The 27,772-nt window shown below is 53.0% G+C and overlaps 1 long non-coding RNA gene across 1 annotated transcript; it reads left to right on the top strand.

The window, feature by feature from the left end:
- The first annotated feature begins 12,524 nt into the window (after positions 1 to 12,524).
- Positions 12,525 to 21,718, top strand: LOC138682983 (uncharacterized). The gene is made up of 3 exons (XR_011322790.1): positions 12,525 to 12,555; positions 12,931 to 12,985; positions 21,583 to 21,718. It is a non-coding gene; the product is annotated as an uncharacterized lncRNA (long non-coding RNA).
- Positions 21,719 to 27,772: the final 6,054 nt, after the last annotated feature.

Raw genomic sequence — 27,772 nt, 5'->3', positions numbered from 1 at the left:
GCATGATGGCACAGCTGGCCTCCCCTGTCACGTCTCTGTAACAAAAGGGGATTTTCTTAGTTCTGGTGTCTGGAGCTTGGTCTCTTCTTCCAAAAGCTGAGGTCAGGAACAGGCTGAAGAAATTGCCCCCCTACAAGTCTGTGCTGCTATGCTGAGGTTCTCTGTGGGCAGAGGGGAGATGGGCATAGGGTGATGATTTAGAGAGTGAGACTGGAGTGAGCTTTCACTGGTGGCCTTGCTAATTGGCCACTTCCAGCACTGGCAACTCAGCACAGGTTTATGGGTGAGTTTTGGTGCACAGCCATTTCCCTCCTCCTGTTGGGCTCACTGCCTGCACTGGGGGAATGGCCAGCCCTGCTCAGCCTCTCTCCTTCTGCAGACCGTGACAGACCCCTGAGCACAGTTGTTGGCAAAACCCCACATGGGATGTGGATAGGGCTGGAGAGGTTCCAGGACCTGGAAGAGGCTATCTCAAGGAAGAGGAACAGAAGGGGGACAGGGCACAAAGGGATATCATGGGGCTCATGCAAGAGAAACTGTTCCTCACACCGAATACACCCTTTGCCATGCTGTGCCTGCACAGTGGGGCTGTGGGAGCACGTGTGAGGCAGCGGGGCTGGCCCAGCACAGGACAGGACACTGACAGGGGCCACGGAGCAGCTGCCAGGGGATGACCACCTGGAGTTGGCGGCTGCAAGAAAAGTCAAGAGCAAAGGCAAGAGCTTCAGCTGCTGTGTTAGAGATCAAGGCTGGACAAGGAAAATGCAGGGCTGCTTCTGAAAGAGCATGGTGATCTAGTAAACAGCAGGCACTAATGGGCCTGAGGGACTCAATACCGCCTTTGCCTGAGTCTTTACTGAAAAGGTCTCCCAGGCCTCTCTGCTCAGGGAAAGGGGTTCAAGGAGGAGGAGAGCATGTATTGGCAGGAACCTCATTGTTATATACCGACAGAGCCAATTTTTATATAACAATATATTTATTGAGAATAGCAAGCAAGCAGCGCTGGGCGGCCGGGGAGTCCGCGCTCTACCAATGGCTCACAACTTTATGTTATAGTTACATTTCTTATATACAGTTCATGCACCCCTTTCTTGTAAGTCTCTGCCTTGTCCTGCTTCCTCTTTCTTCACTCGTGCAGGTTTGTTACTAGGCAGATTCGGTCCATCTTCTCAAGGATGAGTGTCTTTTGATGTAGAATGTCTTTTGATGTGGAGAAGTACAGTCTTGGCAGAATTAATCCCCTTATCTGGTAAATTGTAGCTGTTGTCTTTTCCCTCCTTATCTAGTAAGTTATAGCTGTTGTTCTTTACCCTCCTTAGCTAGTAAGTTATAGCCATTGCCCTTTTCCCGTGACCTTTACGCACTATTGAAGCAAGCCTTGTTATTTACACAAGGCATCTGCTAAATTTCAATATGTCTCTTCCCCCTTCCCGATTGGTATGTAAGCCTTATTGTCTTCTTTTAATTCAACACGAATTACACAATGTCAGGGAACAATTTGGTTCCCTGTCGATTCCACTCATGAAATCCCACAAGGACAAATGGCAGTTTCTGCCCCTGCAGGAGACTCACCCTGGCAATGGCACAGGCTGCGGATGCCTGTCTGGGAGCAGCCCTGTGGGAAAGGTCTTGGTGGGCAGGGAGCTGGACAGGAGGCAGCCGTCTACCCTGGCAGCAAGGGAAGCCACCAGCATCCTGGGCTGTATGACCAGGAGCACAACCAGGAGGTCAAGGGAAAGGAATTCTCTGGAATACTCCATCCAGCTTTCAGATCCCCAGTTCAGGAATGATATTGGCAAGCTGGGGTGGGTTTAGCAAAGGGCCCTCAGGACAGCCAGGGGCTGGAGCGCTTTGCCTGTGAGGAGAAGCTGAGGGATCTGAGGCTAATTTGGCCCAAGATCCCCTCCTGACAGTGAGGTACGGATCAATCCAAGCAAGATTCAATTACTTTAACCTGCAGTGCTGTCCAAAAGGGCCTTGCACAGACATGGAAGAGGCTGAGGATCTCATGGCCTCACTTCCTTACTCCTTTCCTGGTAAGATCTTCCCCCAAGTCTCCCTGGTCCTTGAGACTCCTAGCAACCTCTGTGGTAGCAAAGCTTCACCCATGGGAGAGCAAGATGCAGCTGGGGAACACTAGTGCCAGTTGGACACAGGCAAGTGCATGGGTCCAGAGGGGATGCACCCAAGGGTGCTGGGGAAAATGGCTGGTGTCATTGCAAGGCTGCTGTCCTTTGTCTTTGAAATGTCACGGCAACTGCAGGGAACATAATGATCATTGTTAGAAAGTCCAGCCGGTGGCCAGTTTCTAGAGGTATCCCTCAGAGAGAAGTGCTTGGGGTAATGTTGTCTGACATCTTAAGTGATGGCCTGGACAATAGGACAGAGTTCACTCTCAGCATGTTTGTGGATGAGACATAACTGAGGGGAGCCCTTCATTGAGTAGGGTCAGGGAGGGGAACTAGGTGATGCCCAGAAATATCTCCCACATTTAATTACTCAATAAATCTTTACCTGGAGTTCTCTGGAGTTCTCTGTAAAGACAAAATAAGGAGAGGCTGAAGAAGAGATGGGAAATACGTCAATATAGATATAGTATTTTTTCAGAACAAAATTTTTCCACTCAGCAGTGGTAGTAAAAGCATTTTGATGAACAACTCCATCTTAATATGTTGGCAGATGGAAATTACTGTAGTGGACTCATGTGGTCCTTCCAAATGAAAAAATAAAAAGAAAAAAATAATTATAAGAACTAAGCCAAAATATCTGACACTCTGAAAATGAAGATTGGTTTCAGTTCTTGCCTAGAATAACGTTTCAGTAGGTTTCAGCTCAAGACTGAAAGACCTACGTTCAGGTCTGGATTCATTTGTCCACGTACAGAGACTGTTGCTGTCTGAGCTGCCCCAGGGTTACAGATGTACCTATAAGGTACTTGGAAATGTGACCCAGGGCGCCCTTCTGGAGCATTTAGCTGGTCACCAGGAAATCTCCAGGCTTCTTGGTGGAGACAATCTCTCCATTTATTCCAAAGGGAAGTCTAGACAACTCCATTAGATGTAGACATCTGCGCTGAGGTGTCTGTTGTTGGGTAAGGGCAATCTTGTCCTTTTCTTCACCTAAAAGACAGGGACAATTCATGTGCCCCGGAGGGAATGTGAAGGGAGTGTGTCTTGCTGATTTAGGGAGTCCTTCCAGAAGCACTGGTAACACAAAGATGCTGGCCACGCAGAAACAGAGCGTTTCACTGAAGATGGCCATCCATCTTCTCTGTAACAGTTGAGAGAGCTGAACACCTCAGAGTGTGACTGGCTGTGTGAAAGGGTGAGCAGTGGCAAGGACAGTCCTGGGCAGGGAGTGTGTTAGGGCACTGAACTCCATGTGAGACACAAACCTATTGTATTTAATGTTATAGGCCTGATTCTGATAGAAAGGTGCAGAAAATGTCAAAAAATAACATGAAGCAACAAAGAAATTAAGGAAACAATTTAAAGGGAAGGAAATGTTTTACTTGTGTGGCAGGTTGACCCTGGCTGGATGCCAGGTGCCCACCAAGCTGCTCTATCCCTCCCCCTCCTCAGCTGAATGGAGAGAGAAAAATATGACAAGAGGCTCGTGAGTCAAGAAAAGGAGAGGGAGATCACTCAGCAATTACCTTCACAGGCAAAACAAGCTTGACTGGAGGAAATCAGTTTAATTTATTACCAATCAAATCAGAGTAGGGTAACAAGGAATAAAACCAAATCTTAAAACACCTTCCCCCCACCCCTCTCTTCCCGGGCTCAAATTCACTCCCAAATTCTTCACCTCCTCCCTCCAAACATCACAGGGGGATGGAGAATGCGGGTTGCAGTCAGTTCATCACACGTTGTCTCTGCCGCTCCTTCCTCCTCACACTCTTCCTCTGCTCCAGCGTGGAGTCCCTCCCACAGGAGACAGTTCTCCATGAACTTCTCCATCATGGGTCTTTTCCAGAAGGTGCAGTCCTTCAGGAACAGGACGCTCCAGTGTGGCTGTAGCACGGGGTCATAAGTCCTCCTAGCAAATGTGCTCCAGTGTGGCCTCCTCTCCCCACAGGACCTGCCAGGAGCCTGCTCCTGTGCAGGCTTCCCACGGGGGTTGCAGCCTTCTTTGGGTACATCCTGCTGCTCCTGCGTGGGGTCCTCCATGGGCTGCAGGTGGATATCTGCTCCACCGTTAACCTCCATGGGCTGCAGGGGGAAAACCTGGCATTCCTCAGGGGTCAGTTTTGGGAATGGCACTGTTTAACATCTTCATCAGTGACATAGACAGTGGGACCAAGGGCACCCTTAGCAAGTTTGCCAATGAAACCAAGCTGTGTGGTGCAGTTGTCCCGACCCAATATTGGGGAGGGTTGTTAAATGATCCTGAGAGCGAGATTAAGACACAAACGAGGTCAAATGCTGTACAACCTTACAACTTTTATTTCCTACAACAACCAATAACTGCGATAGAACAGAGTGAGGAAGAAGGGAAAGAGACAGACCTAAGCAAGAGAACGGGAGAGAGATAGCAAGACTAGTTACCACCACCACGAAGCCAGCAACGTCCCGCTGAGTTGGTTCCAACGCTGGTGATGGAGGGTTGGGTTCTTCAGCTGCCAGTCAGGTGCTTCTCCTTCTAATCCAGATGTTACAGTCCTTCAGGTGTCTTCCAAGTCTGGGTTTTTCCTGCTCGCGAGAGGGGAGTATGCAGTTCTTTTATTGTTCCAGTCCCCACAATTTCTCTGAAAAGTCCACCCATTTCTTCAGAACTCATTATCCTGTGTGCCACCCCCTGTTCCTCCATGGGCGCATGACCAGGTGCTCACGGTGGTTTCTCACCTTGTTTGTGGGCAAGCACAGCTCAGCAGGCACGGATGTGGTGGCTTCTTCAGGGACATCTTGTGCGTACCCCCCTACAATGACAGGATGTCGAGGCAGCAGCAATGTCGAGTCAGCAAATCAACACAGTCTCTTACATCCACCCCGTGGCTCGACATTGCTGTCCTCGTGGTGGCATAGAAAGTAAAGGTATAGAGAGAGAAAGAGGGAAAAGGTGCATGCTACAACGATATAACCAAGTTAACAGATTTCCATAATGCAGCAAAAACAAAAACCAAAGGTCAAGGTAAGACGATTTGGATTCTATGTTACTACAATACTTCTACATTAGGCAACAACATGGATGACCAACAACATCATAACACTTATCTTACTTATAACATTTCTAAATAGGTTAAACAACAGCATCTAATGACTAACAACACCTATTTAACATACCATAACAATTAATTAACAATTATAAATTTAACTAACTCTACAATACTAAAACATATCTCAGGGTTACAAAAAGTCAATAAAAAACCCACAATGGCCGTTCGCATGGTGGACAGCTACAAGGACAAAAGAGAAGCATTAAAAGAACAACTAAGATAACCGTTATTAAAGCAAAGGCTATATAATAAATTGGAATCAATGCGAACACGTAGTCATACTCGGTCATTTTGCCAGCAGTATGCTACAAAATGGTCTCAGTCCTAGTGGTCCATGCAGTTTGCCGGCGTTGGAGTCCGCATGCGCGGCGGGAAAGCTGTTCCTTATTTTGGGCCTAGAGGCTTTTCTACAAATTTCCAGATTAGAACAAATAAACAGTAACCTTATATAACAATGCTTAAACACTATTTTACCTAAACACGTAATAGGATAACAACAATGATAACAATATCTACTGAAATGTGTCCCCGTCCGGGCCTAAGAAGGTGCTCCTGGTCCTCCGGAACGGGGAGGGGGAGAGGGTGGTCGTCCACATGAACAAGTGCAATTACAAGATGGTTTACACAAACCCTTACAAGACCCATACATGCATACCACAAAGAAAAATACAGCGAAGACCAACAAAACAGCTGCCATAAAATGCCAAAGCCACCCAGTACACTTACAAGTCAAACACATACTTATTGCAAAAGCCCACAAAACAACTGCCACAAGGTAAAGTGTAAGTAGGGTCCACATTTTGGCTGATTGCGGAGCTAATAACAATGGTGGTCTGACTAACCTGAGAAGGGGCATTTACGCAGTTCCACACGCCCAGCCCAAAGCGCATGTGCCTAAACAATTGATACAGTCGCGCGCTTTGATTGGCAAACGACACGAATCTGTTTTACACCGTCAGGCGAAGCAACAGATACAAATTGCATATTCAATACGACATGTTGGATTAATTGAATAAAACAAGGAATAGCACGTGGCACAAACATCAAAGCGACAAATGCACACAACAGGTAAAACAGAAGCCGTTTTACCCATGGTGCTCCAGGTAACCAAGACCATAGATCACCGTCTCAAACATTCCATGTTTGAATGGGGACATGGGCTACTTTCTAACAAAACAGATTTGTTATCCTTATAGGAATCATATGGGATAAGGGGAGGTGGGGGAATTGGCTTCCCTTCACCTTCATAGGTAAATCTCCAACATAACATAATCAGAAATAACATCGTGTCTGCTTCTCTTCTTCTGTGGGTATGTCTGTGTTGCTTGCTTCTTCCTGAAAGTGAAACAAGAACAACTTCGCTTCTCAGGTTAGAAAGAGGGAACAATCCATCTAGTATGAATCTTACCAATTTTTTCACAGGCATCTTTTCCCTCTCTCAAATGCAGGGGGCCACCCTCCAGTGGGTGTCTTTCCAAACGGGCGTGGCACTGTTCGCAGGAGGACACACAGGTTTTACATTCTTCCCTGGTAACTGGCCACCCTTGGGCTTGTGCTTCACAATAGAGGTCTTGGACTCCTGAATGTTTCCGTTTTACATGTAGCCATTCTAACAGGCGTTCCCAATTTTCCACTATCTGGGTGCTTTGTAGGAGAGCTAGCCAGACCAGCTCATCCACTTTAGCATTCCATTGGCTCACCGGGGCATCATCTGGTTGGTGAGATGCTACCCATGCTACTGCAAATTTCCCTTGTCTGGCAATGGCGAGAATATCTTGCCACTTTTCCTTTTGCCATACAGGTATCCTGTTGACCTCCCACCCGTTTTGTTCTCAGAATGGAAGCCACTCAGTGCAGCCCTTAAACACAGCATAAGAATCAGTATAGATATAGACAGAGGAAGCAGATTGAGCCTTGTGCTGGAAGACGCTCCACCCAGCAATTAGTTCTCCTACTTGTGCACTACCTATCCCTTTGGTAATGATCTGTTCCTTGGTATCTACTGGAAGTGCCACAGCTTGATATTTCCAAATTTTTCCCTCTCGCTTCGACGAGGCATCCGTGAACCAGACATTTTGCAATTGTCCAGAAGACGGAGGAGCTACTTCTATTACAGGTAAAAGCCCGGAGGTGTCTCTGTCTGGGTTTACCTCATCTTGTATATTTAACACTTTTGCGGCTCCTTCTGATACAGAAAAGATTTAGCAGTAGTGTTCTATTTGTGCATACCACTTTCACACAGAGGCTCTCTGGGCCACCCCGTCAGGGGGTGGCGTTCCTGCCAAAACTGCTTTGATCACTTTAAATGGACCTCTGAGCACTATAGATTGTTGCCGGATGGTCCGTTCAGCTTCTCTCAGAGCTAAACTAACTACAAATAGACCCTTTTCCCAAGTCGTATACCTTTTTTCTGCATCTTTAAAGCTACGAGAATAAAACCCAATGGGCCAAACAGGCCCCTCTGGACCCTTTTGCCACAAATGGATCGACAGTCCAGTCTTGGCAAATCCTGACTCAATTTGATCAGTTGGGTGAATGGGACCAAGGGCCTGATAGGCATTCGCTTCAAACACCAACAACTGTAAAGCTTCGTCATGGACCTGAGTCCATTCCCACTGAGCTCTCTTTCACAACAAGTCATACAGGGGTCTAGAAATAATTGAGAAGTCCAGGATGTGTTTCCTCCAAAACACAAGCAACCCTAGTGCATGCTGTAAGTCTTTCTTTGACTCTGGCATCTGGATCTGATCAAGAGAGGAAAGGGTATCCGGTGGGATACACGTCATGCCTCCCTTCCACCAGATTCCTAAAAATTTTACCTCACTTGAAGGAGTCTGGATCTTCTCAGGTGGAATTGTCACCCCTATACTTTCCAAATGGGTGATGATGTTGTTCTGGGTTTCTCTAACTTCTTCTACCTGCCTTCCTCCTATGAGCACATCATCCATATACTGATAGATCTTTACCTCTGCTTTTATGGGAATTGTTTCCAACTCTTGCGCTAGAGCATGGTGAGCCAGCTTGTATCCTTGGGGCAGTCGTGTAAAGGTGTACTGTTGTCCTTCCCAGGTGAAGGCAAAATGGTCCTGGTCCTCAGGTTGTAAAGGGACCGTAAAAAACATATCCTTAACATCGATCGTTGCCATGACAGGGTGGGATTGTTCCTGAATGGCAGCTATCAATTCAGCAATATTTGGTACAGCAGCTGTTAGCGGCAATTTGGAAGGGGGAAGGGTAGGTGCCGCTTGCAATGGACGCACCTCCATGCCGGATGTTTCGGCTAACTGCCTAACCTGAGGGACACCAAAAGACCATGAGTTTCCCTGGGTGTCACGCCACTGTCTACCCTTCAGAACATCTATACCTAAAAGGTTCATCTGGAAAGATCCTACGGCCACCATGGTATTGACCGGGTTTTCCTCCCCTGGCAACCATAGGGTTGCCGGAGTCATGGGCATGGATTGGGTTTTCCCAAAAGCATTTAAGACAATCAGATTTTTAGATGGAGCCGAAATCCCACATCGTTCTGCTTCAGTCCTCCTTAGCGCGGTAATTTGTGCCCCACTATCAATTAAAAAGGTCACTGGTCTTTTCTTTGGTCCTACAGCAATAGTAATCAGTAAATCTCCTTTTGTATTGCAGGTGAGTTGTCTAACAAACATCCACCCTCCGTCTCCCCCCTCACCTTCAGGGAGCGGAGGATCTAGTTTCCCGCCACCTTCTCCTCTTTAGTTAATTTGTCCTCAGGGTTTATCAAGGGTGGGGCACTAGGGGTTGGTTTGGAAACAGCCTTTTGCCCTGACCAGTTCTGCACAAGCTCCTCCAATCTTTGGGTCGAGAGCCCATCCATCAAGTCCCGGGGAATGCCTTTCTGATGCCCTAGTTGCCACAGTCCCTGTCGACTTAGGGGCCTCTGTCTTCCAGGGGCTAATAGCCACCCAGTAAGTCGCCGTATGATCTTGTTTTCAGTTCTTTGAGAAGGTCCACTAACAGGGCCGAATATTCTCCCAAAGTCAGTCAACTCCTGAGCTACCTCTCCCCATGTCCACACTTTTCTCCCTGGCTGCCGAAGGTCAGGGGACATCCTCCCCTCCAGAGTGGACCTAGTCCTTTCTCCATTGAGGGTGTTTAGAATTGTCCCTCGTAGTTGGATCCCAATTGGTCTCAGAGATATACTCATCCTCTCTGGGTCCACAGGCAGCATCATCGGGGAGCCCTCATGGGGCTTGAGCTCCTGGTCATACATCATCTGGATACATGCCGCCTTTTGCACACTTTCCACTAACTGATCCACTGTGCCGGTTATGGCAAGGAGATCTCCCCTTTCCATGGGGTTCAGCCCTCCAGCCCAGTACGCAGCTCTCTGAGTCAGTGACCATGGGGCCTGGTGATCTCCAGTTGTTATAAACACACCTGGACCCCAATATCCTTCAGCTTCTTTCTCTGACAATAAGATTCCATCTCCTCCCGTCAAAGACACTCTCCACACATACTCTGTCTCAGATACCTTTGCCATCCTTGAAAAATCTTTCCTCACTTTTGCTGATTCAGTTGCTGTATGTGGGGCTTCTTTAGTGATTACCTGAGGACAGTCATCGCTACTGTCCTCATACACATACTCTGTTTTAATCATTGGACACACGTGGGGGGGGCTCTCTAAGGTGTCCTTTGCTCTTTGCAGATCCCCCTGAGGATAGATTTGCTGTGTCCTTTTCTCCGCAGGCGGCATTTCTACCTCCGCCTGTCTCTCCATCTCTCTCGCCAGTTGCTTCTTCAGTTGCTTTTCGTTAAAACCTTAACAAGGTTCCTTTCCTCCTCCAGCAACTGTTTGCTTTCTTGCAATTGTTCCTGCAGACTTCTGATCGTATCACTTTGACCAGACTTTTGCTTCCTCTCTTCCATCGCGGCTGCCAGACTCGCTCCCAGCACCACACAAATTATAGCTTTTCCTTTCCCTTTCTTAACCTTAGCTTCCTTCTGTAAGATTCTTATCCGATCCACCACACTCTGTGGTTGAAACCAGTGCTTTTTCACCCAATCTTGTCCCTGGACTGAGGGGCAAGATCGGTAGTCTTCTAAAAGATCACATAGTTTCTCTATTCCCTCAACCCGTGAGGGCGCAGAATCACAAACACCAACAGTTTCCCGAGCATCCATTTTCTCTAACGCAAATGAGGGGGTCTGCGTTCTGAGAGGGTCTCCCTCTCAGAAGGGCACAGTATCCAGTCACAGATCAACACCACTAGAAGGGGGTAACGTCTTGAGAGGGTCTCACAATAGTTCCGAATTCCCCCCTTCTCACTCTCAAGAGCACAAACTTCAAAGCCACACACTAACTTAAAGGAGGATTACGTCCTGAGAGGGCCACGCGTGAATATACTAGTTCCCCCTTTTCACTCTCAGGAGCCAGACTACACATTAACACAAAAGTTCAACAACAAATTAGTACAGCACTCTCATCTCTAGGGATCCCACTTCTGACACCAATTAAAATGTCCCGACCCAATATCGGGGAGGGTTGTTAAATGATCCCGAGAGCGAGATTAAGACACAAACGAGGTCAAATGCTGTACAACCTTACAACTTTTATTTCCCACAACAACCAATAACTGCGATAGAACAGAGTGAGGAAGAAGGGAAAGAGACAGACCTAAGCAAGAGAACGGAAGAGAGGTAGCAAGACTAGTTACCACCACCACGAAGCCAGCAACGTCCCGCTGAGTGGGTTCCGACGCCGGTGTTGGAGGGTCGGGTTCTTCAGCTGCCAGTCAGGTGCTTCTCCTTCTAATCCAGATGTTACAGTCCTTCAGGTGTCTTCCAAGTCTGGGTTTTTCGCGTGTCAGCGAGAGGGGAGTATGCAGTTCTTTTATTAGTTCCAGTCCGCACCATTTCTCTGAAAGGTCCACCCATTTCTTCAGAACTCCGTATCCTGTGTGCCACCCCCTGTTCCTCCATGGGCGCATGCCCAGGTGCTGATGGTGGTTTCTCACCTTGCTTGAGGGCAAGCACACCTCAGCAGGCGCAGATGTGGTGGCTTTCTTCAGGGACATCTTGTGCGTACCCCCCTACAACGACAGGATGTCGAGGAGGCAGCGATGTCAAGTCAGCAAATCAACACAGTCTCTTACATGCCTGTAGGGACAGCAGGTATACCCCGGCGCACCAGTAAGGGTTCCGGTACAACCCGGGAGTACCGGTGGGTATACCAAAACTACCGCGGTGGGAGTACCGGTAGTAACCCGGATCGCTGGGTAGGGGCGCCAGGCCTACCGCGGAGCATCAGGTAGGGATACCAGGCCTATCCAGGAGGGTCAGGTAGGGAGGCTGGGTCTAACCCAGCATGCCTGTAGGGACAGCTGGTGGACTCCGGCGCATCACAAAGGGGTGGGGGAACCGGAACTACCCCGGAACGTTGGGTAGGGATAATGGGCCTACCCCAGAGGGTCAGGTAGGGAGGACGGGTCTTACCCCATGGACTAGTAGGCACAGCAGGTGTACCCTGGCGCACCAGTAGGGGTTCCGGTACTACCCCGGAGTACTGGTGGGGGTACTGGTACTACCCCGGAGCATCAGGTAGGGATACCGGGCCTAACCCGGAGGGTCAGGTAGGAAGGGTGGGTCTAACCCCGAGCGCCCATAGGGTCAGCAGGGTAATCCCGGCGCACCAGTAAGGATTCCAGTACAACCCGGGAGTACCGGTGGGTATACCAATACTACTGCAGACTACCGGTGGGAGTTCTGGTACTACCCCAGAACGTCGGGTAGGGGCGCCAGGCCTACCGCAAAGCATCAGGTAGGGATACTGGGCCTACCCTGTAGGGTCAGGTAGGGAGGCCGGGTTTAACCCAGCGCGCCCATAGGGACAGCTGGTGGACTCTGGCGCATCACAAAGGGTTCCGGTACAACCCCAGAGTACTGGTGGGGGAACCGGTTCTACCATGGAACGTCGGGTACGGATAACGGGCCTAACCCAGAGGGTCAGGTGGGAAGGGCGGGTCTAGTCCCGCACACTAGTGGGGACAGCAGGTGTACCCCGGCGCACCAGTATGGGTTCCAATACTACCTTGGAGTACCGGTGGGGGTACCAGTACTACCCCGGAGCATCAGGTAGGGATACCAGGCCTAACCCAGAGGGTCAGGTTGGAAGGCCGGGTCTAACCCAGCGCACGTGTAGGGACAGCTGGTGTACTCCGGCGCACTGCAAAGGGTTCCGGTACAACCTCAGAGTACCGGTGGGGGAACCGGTTCTACCCCGGAATGTAGGGTAGGGATACAGGGCCTAACCCGGAGGGTCAGGTGGGAAGGGCGGGTCTAACCCTGCACGCCCGTAAGGTCAGCAGGTGTACCCCAGCGCACAGGTAAGGGTTCCGGTACGACCCGGTAGTACTGGTGGGTATACTGATACTACTGCGGAGTACCGGTGGGAGTACCGGTACTACCCCGGAATGTCGGGTAAGGGCACCAGGCCTACTGCAGAGCATCAGGTAGGGATACTGGGCCTACCCTGGAGGGTCAGGTAGGGAGGCCTGGTCTAACCCAGTGCGAACGTAGGGACAGCTGGTGGCCTCCTGCGCATCACAAAGGGTTCCAGTACAACCCCAGAGTACTGGTGGGGGAACCATGTACCATGGAACATCGGGTAGGGATACTGGGCCTAACCCGGAGGGTCAGGTTGGAAGGGAGGGTCTAACCCCGCGCACCCATAGGGAAAGCAGGTGTACGCCAGAGCACCATTAAGGGTTCCGGTACAACCCGGGAGTACCGGTGGGTGTACCGATACTACCGCGGAATACGGGTGGGGGTACCGTAACTACCCCGGATCGTCGGGTAGGGATATAGAGCCTACCACAGAGGGTCAGGTAGGGAGGCCGGGTCTACCCATGCACGCCTGTAGTGTTCAGCAGGTGTACGCTTAAGCGCCAGTAGAGGTACCGGTACTACCCCAGAGCGTCGGGTGAGGATACCGGGCCTAACACGGAGGGTCAGGTAGGAAGGGCGGGTCTACCTCCGCGCGCTAGTAGGGACAGCAGGTGTACCCCGGCGCACCAGTAGGGGTTCCGGTACTACCCCGGAGTACCTGTGGGGGCACAGGAACTACCCCGGAATGTCGGGTAGGGATAACGATCCTACCACGGAGGGTCAGGTAGGGAGGCCGGGTCTACCCACACGCACCCGTAGTGTTCAGCAGGTGTACGCTTAAGCGCCAGTAGAGGTACCGGTACTACCCCGGAGAGTCGAGTAGCGATAACGGGCCTAACGCGGAGGGTCAGGTAGGAAGTGTGGGTCTACCCCCGCACGCTAGTGGGGACAGCAGGTGTAGCCCAGCGCACCAGTAGGAGTTCCGGTACTACCCTGGAGTATCGGTGGGAGTACTGGTACTACCCCGGAGCATCAGGTAGGGATATTGTGCCTAACCCAGAGGGTCAGGTAGGAAGGGAGGGTCAAACCACGCGCGCCCGTAGGGTGAGCAGGTGTACCCTGGTGCACCAGTAAGGGTTCCAATACAACCCGGGAGTACCGGTGGGTATACCGATATTACCGCAGAGTACTGGTGGGGGTACCGGTACTACCCCGGAGGGTCAGCTAGGGACGCCAGGCCTACCCCAGAGGATCAGGTAGGGATACCGGGCCTACCACGGAGGGTCATGAAGGGAGGCCAGGTCTAACCCAGCGCGCCCGTAGGAACAGCTGGTGTTCTCCGGCGCACCAGTAGGGGTTCCGGTACAACCCCAGAGTACCGGTGGGGGCACAAGAACGACCCCGGAACATCGGGTAGGGATACCGGGCCTACCCCGGAGGGTCAGGTAGGGAGGCTGGGTCTACCCACGCGCTCCAGTAGTGTCAGCAGGTATACGCTTAAGCGCCAGTAGGGGTACCGGTATGTAGCGTTCGCCACATATCAAGGTGCTGCGATTAGGTCACTGGTCGGCCTGGACCAGGGAAAGAGACAGATAACACACACAGTGTGAGCGCCAACTTCTGCCTTTTATTGTGCAGTTAATTCCTTTTATACTAACAAGGGTAGGCGGGATTACAGATACGTCATAGGGCTGCAACTAACCCTCTGTCTTTCCATGACATCGCGAGATCTTCCGAACGCTGAACCCTACATCTCTCCCCTCCCTATGACTAGCTAGCTTCTATGGTTATGAACAGTTCCACGTAAAGAAATAACTGTGTAAAGTACTATGAGCATAAGCATATTTCTACAACTAAGTTGAAACACTGTATCTTAAACACACGTAAATGTCCCATTTACCTTGCAGAGCAAAGAGCTCCTTTACAGAGAATTCACACAAGTGGTAAATGGAAAGTTAAGGCTAGGAAAGAATTACTTCTATTAAAGTTTATCGTTGGTACGCTGATGTTAAGGCTTACTGTCTGGGGCACCCAGATTCCTGGCTGCGAGCTCTGACAGCCGGATCACATAAAGGCACGTATTGATGGGCTCTGAGAGGGATGTCATACGCATCAGGCCCACCAATTGGTTTTGCATCCACTGCCAGAAATTTGTAGCAGATACCCAAGGTGTCACAAGCCAGGAAAGGATGACAGCAATCTGTAAGAAAAAACACTCAAACACTATGAGGTTAGGGCAGGACGAACCATACGACTAGGAACCCATTTCAGTAGCCCTTCAGGTGTCTGTACACAGGCGTACCCTCACCCGAGACAACGCAGCTCAAACGGCCCATCCCATTGGCATGTCTGAAGGTCACGCACGCGGACCAACGGGTAGGCGCCTTTGTCTTCCGTGCTCGTAAAATGTCGTTGCGCCGCCGTCTGTTACAGGTCCCCCCAAACTGTCTGATTTAATGAAGTTAGCGCAGTTAACAGAAGACGTTGTGTACGGAGAACAGGTGTGTTATCCTGTAACCAGGAGGGCTCCTCCTGCTCCCCTTCCCTAAGCTGATCAAGCAGGGTCTTTAAGGTTCGATGTGCTCGTTCTACAATGGCCTGGCCGGTGCTGTTATAAGGGATGCCATTTCTACTTAACAAGCTGAACAAGGTAAAATTATTACAATAGCTAAAATCACAATAACTACAATAATGCCCATAATTCTTTGAGCCAACCCGTTATCCCTAATGACCCGAACCATGAGGACTATGAGGAAGATGAACCATCCATACATTCTTGTGCCATCTTGCTCCACGAACTCAGCCCAGCAATCTGTAGGTGCCAGCTTTCCGTGGGCGTCCCCACAGAGGCAACAATGGCCTTACAATACACCAGCCCGATGCTCTTTGGAAAATCCCGGTATTTATACATTTGCAGAGGAACGGGTTTTAGCACACGTAGCCAGCGGGTGCCAAAAGTCCGCCTCAGTTGCAATCTATGACGCATGCGCTTGCTGGCCAGGTGCACTACATGACTCATAGCCATCTTGTCTATTGGTTCATGGGCTTTGTGATGCGGTTGCAATGCACAGAGAATCTTGACCTTTTATGTTAACCAAGGTGACCTATACATTAGTTTTTGACTGAGGTGGTATTCATATTGCCACACCATCTATGATGCTCCAGATGATGATGATCATGCAAATTCAACAGGAGTCCTGAATCTGTGGAAACACAATCAACCTCGTTCCCAGGTTATTAATGGAAATAGACCTTACCCCTAATTTTGGCTTTAACTAACTTTTACATTTACCCCACACTGTCTTCCCGTAATCACACTATGTTTAATCAAATTACGCTTAACACACTTTTTACCTAAAGCAAGTTCTATATACAATAAGGCACGCTGTTCTAAAAACCTCCCTGAAGGACTCAATGTCCGCTAGTCCTCTAAAGTGTAATACTCTATTAGTCAGAATCTGTTGGATCAGTGGCTCCAGCACCCGCTGGTGCCGTGTCAGTTGCCATTGGGACAATTCCAGGTCCAGCATCAGTGCGAAGCCATGGCTTGACCCACTTAGCCGGGATCCAGCGAAGGCCTCGATCTGTAAGCAGACACATATACCCTCTCCCAATAACTTTTATTTCTGCTGGTCCGCACCATTTCCCGGACTCTGGGTCCTTATACATTACCATGATTCCTGTACTTTGTTGAGTCCTTTTCGCCTGTAAAAGAGCATGATGCACTACCATTCGTGGGTCTTTGTGATCACCTGTCAATCTAAGATAATTTAGCACAAATAAGGCTTTGGCCAATCGTTCCTCTGGGAGTAAGCCCTGGGTTCCCCCCTTTTGTTTTTGCAGCATGCTCTTTAAGGTTTGTTGGCCCGTTCGACAATACGCTGTCCTGTGGGAAGATGTGGAATACCCATACCATGGTGAATTCCCCACAAATTACAAAATCGAGCAAATCGTGTAGAACCATAGGCTGGGCTGTTGTCCGTCTTAATTTCTTTAGGCATACCCAGCACTGCAAAAGAAGCGTGAAGATGTCATTCAGTATGTAAGGCCTTTTCTCCAGTTTGTGCCGTAGCCCACATGGCAGCAGGATAGGTATCAATCTGCACGTGTGCTCGTACCCAAGAGTTCTACCAGAGGGGCCATATCATTATTAGTGATACCACAAAGATTCCGCACCCACTGGATATCTCCCACAAGCTTCTGGACATCATGTACCGTTGAAATTTCTAACATTGCCAGCATCTATGTGCCACCTCAAATACTTCCAAGGTGCTGCCTTTTGCACCTTTTCAGGAGCAATTATTACTCGGCGATGGCTTAAGATGTCCTGCAACTGAGTTAAAATTTCATCCTGTGGCAAGTTCTTTCCCGCTATCAAAATGTAACTGAGGAAACTGCTTTCTTACAGGCTCTAATGCCCAGGCCACATATACCTGACACATCGTGGGGGAATTGCACATTCATTGCGGTAACACGACCCAATGGTATCTCTTATAGGGCTCTGCCTTGTTAATCGATGGTACCGAAAAGGCGAACCATTCAGCGTCATCTGGGTGCAAGGGAATGGTGAAAAAACAATCCTTTAGATCTATAATTAACAAATCCCATTCTTCTGGAAGCATAACTGGAGACGGCAAACCCAGCTGCAGGGCTCCCATACTGTGCATCACTGCATTCACAGCTCTGAGACCTGCGGTTTCCCTGTGGAGCCGAATCCACCATCTCCACGTTGTACTTCACCTGGGTTCAGAACACACGACCTGAATGGAACTAATTGTGCTATTCTGGTACCTTTAGGAATAGAAACAGGAGGGATTAAAACATGAATCATAATTTTCACAGTCCCACAATAATCTGCATCAATAAGCCCTGGGACTACCAGAATTCCTTTTAGAGCTGTTGAAGATTGCCCCATTAAAGATGCACTAAGCCCAAACCTCAATGGTCCCTTTATGTTGAATGTGTATCGCGGTTTCCACGTCCACTCCGGAGCTTCCTGCAGTGGCGGATCTGGTGGTTGCAAGGCTGCCTGAGGGCCGGCAGCCCAAACCCCTTGCATTTGTGTCATCGCGCGAGGGGCCTTGGCGCTCAGTGTAAAGTTTCCCTTCTTCCTGCATTCTTGGTGGTATGGTAATGCTTGGAGCATAGTCCCATCCACAAGGACATTTTTTTTTTTATTACTCCCCTCCAATGCCTCTCCCTCTCATCCGCAGCGACTACTGCAGGCGGCTCCGCGTCTATCGTGGGCGCAGTTGGTTTCACCGTCTCTGGTTCCGAGAGGCGGGATGGATGAAAGGGCGGTGGCGGGGGAGCGGAAGGTTCTGCCCGGGGGCCAGCCGCGGCTGGTGGCAGCCATTCCATGGCCAGCTGACACGCGCCGCTGCAAGTGGGTGGGTGGGGGGGCGGAAAAGGAGGAGCCAAGGGAGGGGCCGGAGGAAGCGCCGGAGGGGGTGCAGATGACGGCTCAGCAGGCACAGGCTCAGAAGGCTCAGTCTGCTCTCCCGGTAAGGGCGCCTGATTCCCCCCACGGGGGGGTGTTTCCTCCTCTGCCACAGTCTCCAACCCCCACTGCCTCCCAGTTATCCCCTCTGCGGGTGGCCGTTCCTCCCACTCTCTCAACTGATGGTATAAATCTCCCCCGACATCCCCACCTGGAACCCAGTCCAAGAGGCACTCCCCCGAGTCACCCTGAACCACCCGCCGCAACCCCCCCCATGGATACTGCGGAGGGGGCACATCCGTCCCCGCTGGTGCCGCCACTACAGGAAAAACCTCTGTCTCTGCCGTACCCTCCGCATCCATGCCCTCAATCAGAGATGGACCGCTCTGTGAAGCCCGCTCCACGGCCGCCCACTCCGTCTGAGTCTGACTTACTGTCCCTGGGGGCACTGTCTCCCGCTGTTCCTGAGGCGGCGCTTCATCCGCAAACAAAGCAGCTCGCTCCGCCAACCAGCACGCCCCAGCCTTCCGTCCTGCCACGACCACCCTCTCCACTTTTCCCCAAGTTTGTAATCGTTCTGCAGCTCCGCGCTCGCCCCTGAGCGCAGTTTGGAGCAAAAGCTCCCGATTCTCTCCCCATTTTGGGGGGCTTAAAACTTTCTAGGAGAACCAAACGCATCCCCGGCGCCACATCCATAGGATGCATTCGCCCGTGGGGCCCCTCCCTATCGTTCCGTGGGCACCCACCTCATCAACCAATACCTTCAATACCTCAATCGCTTGCGCAAGCTTCATCATTGCCTAGTGCGACCAATCACGTCGGGGTCACCATTATGTAGCGTTAGCCACATATCAAGGTGCCATGATTAGATCACTGGTCGGCCCGGACCAGGGAAAGAGACAGATAACACACACAGTGTGAGCGCCAACTTCCGCCTTTTATTGCGCAGTTAATTCCTTTTCTACTAACAAGGGTAGGCGGGATTACAGATATGTCATAGGGCTGCGACTAACCCTCCGTCTTTCCGTGACATCACGAGATCTTCCGAATGCCGAACCCTACACCGGTACTACCCCGGAGCGTCAGGTAGGGACGCCAGGCCTACCTGGAGGGTCAGGTAAGAAGGGCGGGTCTAAACCAGTGCGCCCGTAGGGGCAGCTGGTGGACTCCGGCACATCACAAAGGGTTCCTGTACAACCCCAGAGTACCAGTGGGGGAACCGGTTCTACCCTGGAGTGTCAGGTAGGTATAACGGGCCTAACGCGGAGGGTCAGATAGGGAGGCCGGGTCTAACCCCGCGCACCCATAGGGACATCAGGTGTACCCCGGAGCACTAGTAGGGGTTCCGGTACTACCCTGGAATACCGGTGATGGTACCGATACAACCCTGGAGTACCGGTGGGGGTAGCGGTACTACCCCAGAGCGTTGAGAAGAGACACCAGGCCTACCCGGGAGCATCAGGTAGGGATACCGGGCCTTACACGGAGGGTCAGGTAGGGAGGCCGGGTCTCACCCAGCGCACCAGTAGGGACAGCTGGTGTACTCCGGCGCATCACAAAGGGTTCCAGAACAACCCCAGAATACCGGTGGGGGAACTGGTTCTACCCCAGAACGTTGGGTAGGGATACCGTGCCTAACCCGGAGGGTCAGGTAGGGAGGCCGGGTCTACCCACACACGCCCGTAGTGTTAGCAGGTGTATGCTTCAGCGCCAGTAGAGGTACCGGTACTACCCCTGAGTGTCGCGTAGGGATAACGGGCCTAACGCGGAGGGTCAGGTACGAAGGGTGGGTCTAACCCCACGCACCCATGGGAAAGCAGGTGTAAGCCGGAGCACCAGTAGGGGTTCCGGTACTACCCTGCAGTACTGGTGATGGTACCGGTACAACCCCAGAGTACCGGTGGGGGCACCAGAACTACACCGGAACGTCGGGTAGGGATACCGGGCCTACCCTGGAACGTCAGGTAGGGAGGCCGGGTCTACCCACGCGCGCCCGTAGTGTCAGCAGGTGTACGCTTAAGAGCCAGTAGAGGTACCGGTACTACCCCGGAGCGTCGGGTAGGGATACCGGGCCTAACGCGGAGGGTCAGGTAGGAAGGGTGGGTCTACACCCGCGCGCTAGTAGGGACAGCAGGTGTACCCCAGCGCACCAGTAGGGGTTCTGGTACTACCCTGGAGTACCGGTGAGTGTACCAATACTAGCGTGGAGTACCACTGGGAATACCGGTACTACCCCGGAGGGTCAGGTAGGGACGCCAGGCCTACGCCGGAGCATCAGGTAGGGATACCGGGCCTACCCTGGAGGGTCAGACAGGGAGGCCGGGTCTAAACCTGCGCGCCCATAGGGACAGCAGGTGTACCCCAGCGCACCAATAAGATTTCCAGTACAACCCCGGAGTACCAGTGGGTGCATTGATACTACCGCGTTGTACCGGTGGGGGGTACAGGTACTACCCCGGAGCGTCAGGTAGGGATACTGGGCCTACCCTGGAGGATCATGTAGGGAGGCCGGGTCTAACCCCGCGTGCCCTTTAGGGAAAGGAGGTGTACACCGGAGCACCAGTAGGGGTTCCGGTACTACCCTGCAGTACCGGTAATGGTACCAGTACAACCCTGGAGTACCGGCGGGGGTAGCGGTACTACCCTGGAGCGTCCAGTAGGGATACTGGGCCTACCCTGGAGGGTCAGGTAGGGAGGCCAGGTGTAACCCAGTGCGCCCGTAGGGACAGCTGGTGGCCTCCTGCGCATCACAAAGTGTTCTGGTACAACCCCAGAGTACCAGTGGGGGAACTGGTTCTAATCCGGAGCCTCGGGTAGGGATACCGGGCCTTAATGCAGAGGGTCAGGTAGGAAGGGTGGGTCTAGCCCCGTGTGCTATTAGGGACAGCAGGTGTACCCCGGAGCACCAGTAAGGGTTCCGGTACTACCCCAGAGTACCGGTGGGGCCACCATAACTACCCCAAAACGTCGGGTAAGGATACCGGGCCTACCCTGGAACATCAGGTAGGGAGGCCGGGTCTACCCACGCGCGCCCGTAGTGTCAGCAGTTATACGCTTAAGTGCCAGTAGAGGTACCGGTACTACGCTGGAGTGTCAGGTAGGGATAACGGGCCTAACGCGGAGGGTCAGGTAGGAAGGGTTGGTCTACATTTGCGCGCTAGTAGGGACAGCAGGTGTACCCCGGCGCACCAGTAGGGCTTCCGGTACTACCCTGGAGTACCGGTGGGTTTACTGATAGTACCGTGGAGTACCGGTGGGGAGTACCAGTACTACCCCAGAGCATCAGGTATGGACGCCAGGCCTACGCTGGAGCATCAGGTAGGGATACCGGGCCTACGATGGAGGGTCAGGTAGGGGGTCGGGTCTAACCCTGCGTGCCTGTAGTGAAAGCAGGTGTACCCCGGAGCACCAGTAGGGGTTCCGTACTACCCTGGAGTACCGGTGATTGTACCATTACTATCCCGGAGTACTGGTGAGGGAACCAGTACTACCCCAGAGCGTTGGGTAGGGATACCGTACCCCGGAGCAACAGTAGGGTCAGCAGTTGTACCCCTAAGTGGCAGTCGAGGTACCGGTACTACCCCGGAGCATCGGGTAGGGGTGCCAGGCCTACCCTGGAGCATCAGGTGGGGATACCGGGCCTACCCTGGAGGGTCAGGTAGGGAGGCTGGGTCTAACACTGCGCGCCCGTAGGGACAACAGGTGTACTCCGGTGCAACACTAAGGGTTCCGGTACAACCCTGGAGCACTGTTTAGGGGTACCAGTACTACCCCGGAGTACTGGTGGGGGAACCGGTAGTACCCCGGCACGTCGGGTAGGGATACCGGGCCTAACGTGGAGGCTCAGGTAGGAAGGGCGGGTCTACCCCCGCACACCAGTAGGGACAGCAGGTGTACCCCGGCGCACCAGTAGGGGTTCCGGTACTCAGTAAGTGCATGGGTGGGGTAGACCTGGCATCCCTAACCGCGCAGGCTGGGTAGACCTGGCCTCTCTTTTCCAGTGGGACGGGTAGACCAGGCCTCCTTACTGGCAAGGGCAGGGTACACCAGGCCTCACTAACCACGTGTGCAGGGTAGACCTGGCCTCCCAACCAGCGCCGGTGGGGTAGACATGGTCTTCCTACCCGAGTGGGTGGGGTAAACCTGGTCTACCTAACCACGCGTGCGGGGTAAACCTGGCCTCCCTACCGGTGTTGAGGGGTAGACCTGGCCTCCCTACCCGCTCAGGCAGGTAGACCAAGCCTTTCTACTGGCAAGGGTGGCGTAGACGTGGCCTCCCTAGCCAAGCAGGCATGGTAGACCAGGCCTCAGTAAACGCGCAGATGGGGTTGACCTGGCCTCCCGAGCGGGTGCTGGTAGGGTAGACCAGTTCTCCCTGCTGGACCAGCGGGGTTGACATTGCCTGCCTAACCGTGCAGGCAGTGTAGACCTGGCCTTCCTAACCGCGTGGGTGGGGTAGAACTGGTCTCCCGAACGGCGCCAGTTGGGTAGACCAGGGCTTCCTAACCACGCGGGCAGCATAGACCTGGCCTCCCTGTTGGCACCTGTGGGGTAGACCTGGCCTCCTTAGCCAAGTGGGCGGGATAGACCTGACCTCCCTACAAGCACGGTTGTGGTAGATGTGGCCTCCCTGCTGGACTTGTGGGGTAGACCTGGCCTCCCTAACCGCGTGAGCGGCGCAGAGCTGGACTCTTGACCGGCTCCGGTGGGGCAGAGCAGGCCTCCCTAACTGCATGGGCTGGGTAGGCCTGGCCTCCCTAACAGTGTGGGCGGTGTAGACCTGGCATCCCTAACCGTGCAGGTGGGGTAGACCTGGCCTTCCTACCGGCAAGGGCGGGGTAGACGTGTCCTCCCTGGTCGAGTGGGCGGGGTAGACCTGGCCTGCATAAACGAGAAGGTGGGGTAGACCTGGTCTCCCTAACTGCACTAAGCGGGGTAGACCTGGCCTCCGGAACAGTGCCGGTGGGGTACAACAGGCCTCCCTAAATGCGTGGGTGGGGTAGACCTGGGGTCCCTGCTGGCGCCGGGAGGGTAGGCCTGTCCTCCCTAGCCGAGTCAGCAAAGTAGACCAGGCCTTCCTACCGGTAAGGGCAGGTAGACCCGGCCTCCCTACCCGTGCAGGCGGGATACACCTGGCCTCCCTACCCAAGCGGACAGGGTAGACTTGGCCCCCCGACTGGCACCGATGGGGTAGACCAGGCCTCTCTGACTGTGCAAAGGGTGTAGACCTGGCCTCCTGACTGGCGCCAGTGGGGTAGAAGTGGCCTCAGTAACCACATGGGCGGGGTAGACCTGGCCTCTGTACCTCAAGGGCGAGGCAGACGTGGCCTCCCTGGCCAAGCGGGTTGGGAAGACCTGGCCTGCCTAACCGTGAGGGTGGGGTAGAACTTACCTCTCTAACCACGTGGATGGGGCAGACCAGGCCTGCATACGGGCAAGGGCAGGCAAGACCAGGCCTCGATTACCAGCAAGGGAGAGGTAGACCTGGCCTCCCTACCCACACGAACGGAGTAGGCTAGGCCTCCCTACCCACGCGGGTGGGGTAGACTTGGCCTCCTGACCTGACCATCTGGGGGTAGGCCTCCCATCCCTACCTGATCCTGCGTGGTAGTACTGGTACCCCTACCAGTACTCCAGGGTAGTACCAGTACACCTACTTGTACCCCGGGGTACACCTGCTGCCCCTACGGGAGCATGGAAGTAGACTCACCCTCCCTACCTGACCCTCTGGAATTGGTGTGGTATCACTACCTGATGTTCCGGGGTAGGCCTGGCTTTCCAACACGCGCAGATGGGGTAGACCAGGCCTCCCAGCCGGCAAGGGCAGGGTAGACCTGGCCTCTGTACCTGAAGCTCCGGGCTTGGCCTGGTGTCCCTACCTGACACTCTGGGGTAGTATCGGTACCCGTACCTGATCCTGCGTGGCAATACTGCTACCCCTCCCGGTACTCCGGGGTACACCTGATGTCCCTACAGGCTTGCAGGGGTAGACGCACCCTCTCTACCTGACCCTATGAAGTCGGCCTGGTATCCCTACCTGATGCTGCGGGGTAGGCCTGGCGTACCTACCCGTGTGGACCAGGTAGACCAGGACTGCCTGCCAGCAAGGGTCGGGTAGACCAGGCCTCCCTACCCGTGCGGATGGGGTAAACCAGGCCTCCCTACCCACACGAGTGTGGTAGACCTGGCCTCCCAATCCGCGTGGACAGAGGAGGTGAGGCTTCCCTGCTGGCAACGGCAGGGTAGACCTGGCCTCCCTGCCGGCAAGGGTGCAGTAGACCTTGCTTCCCTACCCGCACGAACGTGGTAGACCTGGCCTCCCTATCCGGGTGGATGGGGTAGACCAGGCCTCTCTTATCAGCATGAGCGAGGTAGACCTGGCCTCCTTACCACCATGGACGGGGTAGGCCAGGCCTCCCTACCTCAAGAGTGGGCTAGACCTGGCCTCCCTACCCGCGTGGGTACGGGAAACCTGGGCTCCCTATCGGCAAGTGCGGGGTCGACCTAACCTTTCTACTGATGTGGGCAGGGTAGACCTGGCCTCCCTACCTGACCATCTGGGGTAGGCCTGGCGTCCCTACCTGGTCCTGCGCAGTAGTACCGGTACCCCTACTGGTACCCCTACTGGTACACCTGCTTTCCCTACGGGCACGCAGGGTTAGACCCACCCTCCCTAACTGACCTTCTGGGGTAGGTCTGGCGTCTCTACCCATGTGGACTGCGTAGACCAGGCCTCCCTGCCAGTAAGGGCGGGGTAGACCTGGCATCCCTGCCAGCGCCGGTGGGGTAGACCTGGCCGCCCTACCCGCACAGACAGGGTAGACCAGGCCTCCCTACCTCAAGGGCGGAGTAGACCTTGCCTCCCTACCTGACCCTCTGGGGTAGGCCTGGTATCCGTACCTGATGCTCCGGGGTATTGCCTGGTGTCCCTACCTGATCCTGTGCAGTTAGTACCGGTACCCCTACTGGTACTCCAGGCTACACCTGTTGTCCCTACGAGTGCGTGGTGTTAGACCCGCAGTCCCTACCTGACCCTCTGGGGTAGGCCTGGTATCCCTACCTGATGCTCCAGTGTAGGCCTGGCATCCCAACCTGATCCTGCATGGTAGTATTGTTACCCCTACTGGTACTCCATGGTAGTACCAGTGACGTGCAGAAAACAGACTCCACAATCAGTGAGATTGTAAAGTAGGCATGTTCATTCAGCACTGGGCAGCACAGGGTGGTAATCCCACCAAAGTCCTGCAGGCCTGACTCAGCAGTTCGCTTCAAATTTATACAATCAAGTGTTACATATTCACAATACGCCTATATATATGCATGACCTATCCCCGCTTCATATTAAAATGAGTTCCGAGAGGTCATTTCCATAGTCTCCTCTCAACTGCGATTCCGCAGTGCCTCCTTATGGTGGTCGTCGGGTGGTGGCAGAGATGAAGATAGACAACTCGCCTTCATCACCGCTAGTAACCCCTTTTCTTGCGCAGGCTCAGTGGTTTCTTGGCATTCAGCCAAGCAGCAAGACCAGTCTTGGCTGGCTCTTCGGACCAGCTCCTGCTTCTTATCAAGAACCGTATCTGCCTCATTGGCTGGTTCTTGGGACCAGCTCTTCTTATCAAGAACTGTCTCTGCCTCAGCTAATTTCAACAATGTAAGTGCTAAACATCATCTTTCATCCCCCTTTATTATATCTCCTGAGATTCTTTTGACTCCCCTTGTCCCAGTCTGCTCTTGGCCCTGGTGCCACATCTGAGGTGCTGCAGTCCTAATGGGCATCAATGCCCACCACCTGGGGTGTGGACAGCAGGAGCCCTGTGGGCCATGACAGAGCTGTGACATGAGTGGAGTAAGAGCTGAGGTGAGGAAGGACAGCTCCCATGGGTTATTTGGTGAATGGAGACACAACATGCTTAGGAGAGACCGACAGGGAAGATGAGAAGTGGGAGGTGCCTTGTGTGATGTCAGGGCAGCTCAGATATATATGGATGCTCTCTATGGGACAGGCAACTAATGAGGTGGGAGCTTCTGTGTGAGTCAGCTTCTAAATAGGCCATCCAGTCTGATGCTCACCTGGACCTGGAACTCCCAGAAGAGGAGGAGCTGGTCAGGGATGTGAAAACTGGAGTCAGCGTTGGCCATAATGAATGTGAAATTGTGGTCTCCCAGATCCCCAGGGATGGAAAGAAGGAGAATAGCAGAGAGAAGACCCTGCACATCAGGGAATGAGAATTTGGCCAATTGAGGGCACTGGCAGGTGGGGTCTAAGATGGCAGTGTCAGGGCCCTGGGCAGCATCACCTGTGGCTTCCACCCACACCTCTGTCCATGGGCCCAGGAGACCATTGAAGCCTAGGCCTGAGTTTCAGCCCCAGCTTGGTCTATGCTGTAGGGCTACTGGTCTCCAGACACAGCCATAGGCACAGCCTTGCCTGTCCATGGACCTTGTTGATTCAGACTTGCAGGCTCACTTCCCACCTTGATTCTTTATGGGTTGTACAATGGAAGGACTCTGTGGCCCTCCAAGTGCCAGAACCCAGCTGAGTCATGGAGGCCTAGGGCCTTTCTGCTTCCTTCCTTCCTTCCTGTCATCACTTGGTCAGGTTTTGGGAGGAGAGGAAGGAAAAGCAGGGGTGGTTTCCAGGTGCCAATGATTGAACTGGGGGAGCAGAGCCATCACATGTGAAATGATCTAAAGGCTACGCCAGTTCAAAACTGTTATCTTCTGCTGCTGTTTCAGAGGCCTTAAATCTTCAGCAGGAACCTGGCAGCTCTGAGATCCCTCCATCTCCCTCTCTTGTAGCAATTAAGCTGATAGTGCCCCAGTCACAGGCTTGCTTTCATTTCTGTTTGCAGCCTAAAGCACCCCATTGGTCTGCAGATATGCCAGGAAACTTGCATAAGGAACCCACTCCTGTGGACAAGAAGGTGGATGTTCTCAGGAATCTCAGGAGGTGTGGCATACCCATAGCTGTGTTCAGGGAGCTGGTCAAATGCCTCGTCTTCATTTCTGTACTGGTGACCTAGATGCCTGGTTCATGTGTCAACTCTCTCTGTGGATGCTGACATTTACTGAGCAACCTGGCCTGACCTCAGAGCTGGCCCTGCTTGGAGCTGGGCATTGGACTAGAGACCACCTGAGCTCCCTTCCACCCTGAATTGTCCAATAAGCGTATGAAGTAGACACCCTCACCTCCAACTCGATCTCTTCTTGTACACCATGCGTCAAGGTACAGGCTCCTGGAAGGGCTGGTGGGAGAGAGACTGTTGGGGAGTCTGTAGTCCAGCCTCCAGGCTGGCTGTGACTTTGAGGAGCAAAGAAGAGCTCCAAAGGTGGAGATCACAACAACACTCCTCCTAGTCCATTTTATTTTTCCTAAGGCTCAGCCTAAAGCTCCCAAGAGGCAATTTGTGGCTGTTGCCTCTGTCATATCACTGGCCACTGCAGGAGAGAGCTTGGCGCCACCATCTCTGGAGGCAGCTGTAGGCTCTTCTTAGGTGGCCCCATGCCTCCTTCAGCAGGCTAGAGAGACCCAGTTCCCTCGGACTCTCTCACAGCTCGTGCCTTAAGCCCTTCACTTCACCTTGGCAGACCTCCTCCAGACCTTCTCCAGTTTCTCCACTCTCCTTTCGAAATGGGAGGCCCACTGGTTCATATGGCATCATCCTGCTGCCCAGGCCCTTCTCCTCAGAGTACTCCTTAGCTAGCCAGGTCTCTACCCATGCTGCTGCATGGAGTTGTTGGGCAGCTTGTGGGTTGGG

Source organism: Haliaeetus albicilla, chromosome 30 (assembly GCF_947461875.1).
Source record: "Haliaeetus albicilla chromosome 30, bHalAlb1.1, whole genome shotgun sequence".
Lineage (NCBI taxonomy): Eukaryota > Metazoa > Chordata > Aves > Accipitriformes > Accipitridae > Haliaeetus > Haliaeetus albicilla.
This window is presented reverse-complemented; position numbering and strand designations above follow the sequence as displayed.